Source organism: Cyprinus carpio, chromosome A20 (genome assembly GCF_018340385.1).
Source record: "Cyprinus carpio isolate SPL01 chromosome A20, ASM1834038v1, whole genome shotgun sequence".
Classification (NCBI taxonomy): domain Eukaryota; kingdom Metazoa; phylum Chordata; class Actinopteri; order Cypriniformes; family Cyprinidae; genus Cyprinus; species Cyprinus carpio.
Window position 1 is genome coordinate 23249774 of NC_056591.1, and position 7302 is coordinate 23257075.

The 7302-nt window shown below is 33.7% G+C and overlaps 1 protein-coding gene across 2 annotated transcripts in view; it reads right to left on the reverse strand.

Moving 5' to 3' along the window:
• The window catches only part of LOC109113832 (alpha-(1,6)-fucosyltransferase-like), a 90529-nt gene extending 83722 nt beyond the window's left edge, over nt 1-6807 (reverse strand). Inside the window, exon 1 of one of the 2 annotated variants that reach the window (XM_042778184.1) lies at nt 6603-6807. The gene's annotated coding sequence lies outside the window, so the exon portion shown is untranslated. The remainder of the gene's footprint in view (nt 1-6602) is intronic. The other variant, XM_042778183.1, reaches the window with a different exon arrangement.
• Between the last annotated feature and the right edge of the window lie 495 nt (nt 6808-7302).

Here is a 7302-nt window from a genome sequence, read left to right on the forward strand (position 1 = left end):
AACAAACCATCTTGACTTGATTAGAAGCCCCAAGGCAACGAGGTAAGTGTCTGTTCTAATTCCACAGTAACAAAAGTGTGCAACAGGAGAAACATTACCTAACGTTAACTACCTACACCAACTTCAACCAAGCAGTTGATTATTGGGCAAGTCAGAAGGAAGAGGGCCTCTGGGAAGAAAAGACAAACTTAGCTATGTGAATTATGTTCATAAATCAAAATTTAATCACTAGAAAAGAAAACCTTTTTTTTTTTTTTTTTTTTTTTGTGTATTAAATTAATAAATAATAATTAAAAAATACATATGGAAAAAATGATATATAAGGTTAATTATATTGTGATTGCTGGTAAGGTATTAAGCTTTATTAAACAAAGAACATGAATATAGTATATTTGTATGTTTATATTCAATGTAACTATTAAATAAATACATAAAACATAAATTGTATTAATTTTTTTCTATATGGAAAAAAGTTATGCAATTTTAATTTTATTGTTATTACTGGTAATGTATTAATCTTTATTAAACAAAGAATATGACTACAGTATATTCCTTAGTTTATTATTTTATAATTTATTAATAGATATAGATAAATAAATATAGATAAATAAATTACATATGGAAAAAGAGTTTATTTTTATTTTTTTGTGATTAGTTATTGTTAATTTTATTTTTATTAATGTAAAGAATATTAATACAGTATGTATATTAATTTAAAATTTAAGTTTTAAAAATTAATCTAACAAATGTAATTTTCTATATGGAAAGGTTTTATTGTGATTACTGGTCATTTAATCTTAAATAAATAATATGAAGACAGTATATTTAATAGTTTATCGTTTAATTTAAGCATAAATAAATGTGCAGAATCATAGTTTAAGACCGATAATGCAAAATGTAAATGTAAAGCAAAGGTCCCAGAATCCAATATGAAAACATGAAGATCCCAATCAGAGCTTTTCCATCTAAATTATGAGTATCTGAGTAGGTTAATCATGTTAATCATTGTGTACCACATATTTAGAGGCTTCATAATTGTTATTAATGCTCAAGTCTTTCATAGCTCAACTGTGTGCAATCAATGCGTCTTTAAATGGCTTCATATATGACAGATTTTCTACAATGTGAATCTTTAAATAATTCGGTTTAATTCAGGGAAATATGATCCAATTCCAAAATGATTCCCTGCAGCTTTCATTTGTGTAAATTAAGTTATGTGGTATTTTGGTTGGCATATGGCAAATGCAATAAACAAAAGTTTAAAGATTTAAAAAGCAGGAGTTTCATATTGCATTGTTTCCAGTTACTCACTAATATACTAGTAAGCTAATAAGGCTTTGCAACTTAATTTATGGTTTAGATCAAATTGTAGAAACAAGAGTGTGCGAGTGATTCAAATCAAAGTAACAGACCTCTCAAAGAAGATTCATAGGTCTTCATTACTTCAACCTCAGCCACCAAAACTAATATACAGTATATGGAAAATATCAGTGTTTATGGCTGGTAGATTTTCACCTGCCTTTAGGTGTGAAAAAAAAGTTCATTCTGGACCCTGAATACATGAAAACAGATGAGCAGCCGATATCTAACAGGTCTGCTTTAAAGTTCAGGTCTGTCTGACGACACCACAGAGACTCAGTATGATCACTACACAGACAGATGGGAGCTTCTCTTCCCCACTAGATAAAGTCAGCGTGATCCTGCAACAGCGAGCGAACATGAAACAAAGCCCTGGATTTTAGCGAGCAGAATCAGCAGGTTACAGATGAAGAGCGTTTGATTCCACAGACAGCCGTCACATGATGAAGACATGTGAAACTGTATTAATAATATATGCAATATTAGAGCCTCTAATATCCAATCTGCTAAGGAAACAACTTCAGAATTCCTCCGTAAACATCAAATGAGCAAACAGGTCATCTATAATCACCTGCAGCCAGAACAAGGCGTGGAAGATCTATCACAAGACCTCAGTGAATCAAAAATGCCAGGCAAATGTCAGCAGAGCTCATGTAAGTCCGTTCCTGACCTTCACTCTACGCTTTAACATCACATGAAGCATGAATGCAGACATGCACACACCTCCACACTCACACAAAGAAATGTCACTCTAGTGATGTTTCTCATGTGCCATCAAATCTCTCAGTCACTGTTAAAGCTTTTTTCCGATCCTTTTTTTGGGGGGATGCTATAAAGCGGCCTTTAGATGTTTTTGACTGCCGAGGCTTTTTGCATTTGGCCTTGATTTTTTAAAGGAATAGCTCAGTCAGAAATAAAAGTTCTGTCAGCATGCGACTCCAGAATCACATGCTTTTCTTTCTTTTCTAGAACACAAAATGAAAAATCTTGAAGAACTGTCATGTCATTTTTCGTGCAATTACAAAGAATAGGGAATAGGCTTTCAAGCTTCAAAAGTGACATTAAAGCACCATAAAAATCAGTAAATAATTATAAAAGTCTTACATTTGAAATGTGCACCAAGCGCTATATTCTTAAGCAATATGGTAGCTTTGTGAGGAACAGACTGAAATTAAAGTCTTTTAGTTTAGACCAGAAACTACAAACTAAAACTATTGAAAAACAATACTAAAACATTCCATTAATTGAAATATATATATAAAAAATGAATAAAACACACAACAACATTTGTAAAACTTAAACTAAAATTAAAACGAAAAATGGAAAATAAAAAAATCTAATTAAAACATGAATAAATACAATAATTTTTTTCATCTCAGTCACATCTCTTCTTACGGTGAGAACAAAGTAAATAATGTGCAATTACATTCAATTCAATAAATAAATAAACGTTGTGAAAGGCATACAGTTAAAGACATTTATAAATAATACAAAACAAAAATTCTAAAATATATTCATGGTGAGAACACAGTAAATAATATCCTAAATACAATTAAAAGACATTTATGATGATTAAAAAAATTCAAATCTATATATTCGGGTGATACTTGACATGATTTGAACATAATTTTATGCATTTATTTACATTAAAAACAGTGCAGTTAAGAAGTTTAATCAAAACTGAATCACTGAAAAGTTTCAATTTCAAACAATGCTCCACTCACAAAATGTATACCATTGCTACTTCTCAAAAATTTTCTTAGCTTGTATGACTTTGTTTGATCGAATGACTTCAGAAGACTTGAAATATAGTGCACAAGTTGTATGGACTGCTTTTATGAAAGTTTAATGATGTTTTTGCACTTTTAAGAAGTCTGAAAGCTTCAGTCCCCATTTATTGCAACTGGATGGAAAAAGAACACCCAAATTCTTTAAAATACCTTTTATGCTCACTCACACACACACACACACACACACAAAAAAAAAGCCAAATGATGACAGTATTCTCATTTCTAGGACAACGATTTCTTTAATTTAGCTCTACCACAGCAAGTATCTGAAGTTTCTGCTTTCAACTCTTTAGACTCAGCAGCTCTAACAGCACGATTCAAACTCCCCACATCTTTCAGCAGCTGAAAACACAGCCAGCTCAGCCTGTCCTCTATTGCTTGACCTGGAGGGGTTTTCCTGCACAAGCGCCGGTCGTTTACATTCTTCATTTAATTTTCCCAAGGCCTGCTCCAAACAAAATCATTACAGGCATCTTTGGAGACAAATATCCACACCTGAGCCAACGGCACCACAACGCACATATGTGAACTCACCATAAACATCTATAATATATAAGCCAGAACTGACAGCAAATAAAACAAATGACAGAGTGAATGGGCACAAAACGCTCTAAATAAAAGACGTTCAATCTGTAACTGCAACCTACAGCTTAAAGCACACATCCAGAGCTCCATCCAGAACGTTCCATTACAGTTAACCATCGCCACTGCTGTTTAATGGAGTCATTACACTTAAATGATGACAGACAGCTGTGTTAGACTGGTTGAGGGGAAAATGGACACACACACACACACACACACACACACACACACACACACACACACACACACACACACAGTATTAATGCAGTTCAGAAAAGTGTAAATGCATCACATGCATGTGGCTTTGCACAAACATCATCTTTGGAAATGACATAATTACTAAATGTCAATAAACAAACCCGTCAGCAAACACTCATTCATGTGCTTAATAATGACATGCAAACTTGTTTGAAGTGGAAAGTGTGATGCATGCAATGATTCTGCTGATAGAATTATGAATATAGTCGTGATGCACCGAGATGAATTTTTAGTCCAAGTTGCCAAGGTGACATTTCTACTATTTTACTAAAACTGAAAAAAATAATGAACACTAAATAGATAAAACAAAAAAACAGAGGATAAAATAAGCTAAAATTTAAATATATAAAAAATAAAACAAAATATGGTAGCACTATGACTACTAATAGCTCAGTGAAGCAGTTCACACCGTGAATTGATTCAAACTGATTCAAAATTCTGATTCAGTGAGTTTTTGTGTCATCACATGACATCTGAAAAGACTGAAAAAACAGAGAGACATTGAGTAAAATCCCACCTCGCTCAGTCTAGAAGTATTTTATTTATTCATAACACTCCAAAGCTGCTTTGCTCCAAACACTCACATCTCGCTGCAAATTATTTTAGAAGTCTGTACTTATTTTACTGAACCTATATGAGACATTAGGCAACATAATGAAGACTTTTATGATCCCGAACAAGATTACTAAGAGTAAACAGCTGGCATTCTGCAGCAAACTACACAGATTCAGATGCATTAGAGACTCATTCATTATGCACTCGAGAACATTTTAACTCCCAGATAAACCGTATGTGTTCAGTGTGTCTCCTCTGCAAAACAGATTTAGGTTGCATCATAAATGCACTTGTATGGGGTTAATTTCATAAGAGATCACCAATTTATTCATTAGCTGTCTGAATGCTCAGAGTTTGCCGTGTTCCTTTCCATTCTCTGACTGACCTGCATTAAACAAAGCAACTCATTAGCAATGCACGTGTTTAAATTAAAGCAAACTACCATTCTGAGACAGATATATGCACTTTGGTCTCATAATCCAGACAAAGACAATCAATATAGTCAATAATGGTTGATCTGACAGGTGTAGCCAGCAGGTGTCAGTGAGTCATAAAAGGCTTCGCTAAACTAGTACACAGCTCATTAACTTCACATGTTATGATACTTAACATCTGTTTTATACAATAGATTTCAATGGTCTTTAGAAGAACAAAACACTTCATTTTAAAGATCTGTGAAATTAAAATCAACCCTAATTATTCTCTTCCTAAATGCTCTTGTTTTGAATCATTATTATTCGTCAGTATGGCAGCTTGTTTCTGCCACAGAATAATAAAAAAAATAACTGTAAACTTTTCATTTCATTCAGACTTTTTTTTTTCTTGTGATTCTGAGTTTTCATCTCACAACTGTGACTTTTTTTCTCACATTGTGAGATAAGCTCGCAACTGCAAGAAAAAAGTCTGAATTACAAAACAAGAATGACCTTCTTTGTGGCAGAAAAACAGAATTGCAAGATGTAACTCAGAATTGTGAGATAAAAACTCGGAATCGTGAGATAAATACTCAGTATCGTGAAATATATATTCGTAATTGCGAGAAACAATGTCAGATTTCTGAATTTTTATTTTGCTGTGCTTCTAAAATGACTTTTCATCTGACATCATGAATCCCACATACTGTACTTTCCAACTCCACCTTCCAACCCACCGACTGCCATTCTGCTATGAAATGCATAATTTTCATGATCCAATCAATTCCTAATAAATAAAATAAAGTCCCAGCCTGCTGGTTTTCTTAAACAGGTCACATTATGGAAGTAAACACAGAAATGGGTGCTAAATAAAATACAGTAAACAATTACTGCAAAATGCATTACTATAAATTATTACACAGCATATGCATCAGTTTAATTTAACTAAAGAATCAACAAAACCATGTGCTTAGATAAGATAGATAGATAGATAGATAGATAGATAGATAGATAGATAGATAGATAGTCTTCTCACTATTTTTTCTGCATTTTACTAAACCAAGTGATCATATACCACAGTAAATCGCAGTAAATTCTCTCATCAGCTCATGAAATAATTTGGCTGTAAACAAAAGCCACACATCACACAGTCCTGAAATAAAACCCTAAAACAGCTTCTCATGACATCAGTATGTTTTATGCATCGTGTTATTCACTGCAACAGGCCGTCTGATAGCCACACTCTCAAACCCTATAAACTGCATCATAGACGCAGAGTCATAAAATGTTGCTGACTTGGAAATGTCTAATATGATGCCCAAAAATGCTGCTCGCACACATACGATGCCCAAAACTGATGCTTAGATGAAATATGTCTGTTATTTTGCTTAAAAAATTGATTCACACACTTCTGGTGTCCAAACTACCGCTGACTTGGTACACGTCTGTGTTCATGTCCAAAACTGCTGTTGGATTGAAACACGTCCATATGAAGCCCCAAAACGTTGTTTACTATTAAGTGCATGAGCAAAAACGCTGCATGCATCTCAACGCCGCGTGTATGTTTATCTCAAGACATGCTGCACGCTTCCAGCGCGCGCTGCTGCAAACGCGTTTATTTACATATACAAACAGACTCACGTACCGGAAAACCCCGCCGCCGCTCCGGAGGAAGATGCGCTCGGGAGGAAGATCCAGAAGGATGGAGGAGAGGAGCGCGTGTGTGAGATGAAATCAGCGGACGGACACACACATACAACGAACAGCATCACGGGCTGCGCGCCGCGCACTGCGCATGTCAGTGCCGCACCGACCATACCGGCAGATCATCATTCACGGGACCCGCTCTCTGTCACTGGGGGTCTGTGGAGAATCTCAAACTGAAAACACGGAACGGTTTCATCGCATCTCTTACTATTAGCTAACTTACTAACTACTGATCTGCGAAGCAGTAAATAGTTTATACAAATGTTAATGCTCTTTATTAAAGTTAACAAAGTGTTACGAAATCAAGATTTTTAATTTGAGGGCCCTAGGAAAAAACTTTTTATATTAAAGATTACTTATTTTACTTAAATTTATTATTATTATTATTATTATTATTATTATTATTATTATTATTATTATTATTATACCGGGTAATTATTTAAGAACAACATTCTTTAAGGGGAAGAGAAGATATTGCAAATAAATAAATACATATTTAATAAGTAATTATTTAAGAGCAACATTCTTCTGCGTATTTAAATTTTCTTATTTATGCATAATAACAAATAAAATAATACATAATAAAAAAATATTTTCCTCTCTGGGGGGTAAATATTACATACGCAAGTAAATAAATA